Source organism: Aplysia californica, unplaced genomic scaffold (assembly GCF_000002075.1).
Source record: "Aplysia californica isolate F4 #8 unplaced genomic scaffold, AplCal3.0 scaffold00595, whole genome shotgun sequence".
NCBI classification, from domain to species: domain Eukaryota; kingdom Metazoa; phylum Mollusca; class Gastropoda; order Aplysiida; family Aplysiidae; genus Aplysia; species Aplysia californica.
Genome location: NW_004797865.1, coordinates 69,445 through 70,650, shown reverse-complemented (window position 1 = coordinate 70,650; position 1,206 = coordinate 69,445).

Sequence of the window (1,206 nt, the reverse complement as noted above, 5' to 3'; positions counted from 1 at the left end):
ATATATATATATAAAATATTGCTATATAAATGAAAGTGGCGTTCTAAATCCAGACTGGAAACACCACCCAAAAGTGAGGTAAACTCTTGTCCCATGTATCAAGTCGTGTCGGGACACAAGACAGATGTGGTAATGTCATCAACAAATAAAAATTAGTATAATAAGAAAAAGAACAATCATTCGACCTCTCCTGAAGTGAAACTCCTTCTAACGCCCATTTATCTTCATCGTGCTCTATATCTTCACTTATATGTGTGAGTGTATATATATATTTGAAACATGTCACTTCAAAGACAAATGAAAGGAGGATTGACCTTTTCTTCAATACACAAAGAAATAACGATTCTAGACCTCGAGTCCCATGAATGCAGATTCTATGAGTCTTGACAGCAAATAATAAGTTCTTAACCTTTCATGGAGCAAGATCAAATCGAGATTATAAGTTGAGTTATACCCGGAAAAAATTGCATCCTGTCTAACGCAACAGAATAGTTAAAATTGTAAGAGCACACACACAAACACACACATACACACACATACACACCCACTCTCTCACACACACACACACACACACACACACACACACACACACACACACACAACCAAACAAAGACGCGTGTTGTACTAAACACTAAAGGGAAATGTCAACTCAGAATATGAGGGCAGGATGCCATTGTCATTATAGTAGGCTATAATTTATAGCAATTCAGCAAAATTGGACTGCTGTTCACTCTGCTTATATTATGCGAAGAGAAGACACCAAGCTATCCGTGTGTGCATAACGACTTCACATACCCTGTATGAATATAATCTCATCGTTACTGTAGTTATCACATAAGCCTATTGGGTCTCTTTCAAAGCATAAAAAGCTGTATACATGACTTTGTTTCGCAATGTTTTCCATGCAGTTTGAAAAAGATATCGGTTGTACTGGTCATCATGGTCTTTGAAGCCCAATGTGTAGAACAGCATCATGACTAACAAGGTATCGCTTCCGAATTAGTCATTGGCTAAAATATATCACACAAGAGTCACCATTACTGCCTCCTTTTGCCAACAGGTGCTATTATCAAGAAATTCTAAATTTCAGTATCTTTCTAAGAACAGATACAGCGCTTGAAAGGGTCATATGTGGTTGTTTTTTGTTGTTGTTGGTTTTGTTTTGTTTTGTTTTTGTTTTGTTGTTGTTTTTGTTTTGTTTTGGGG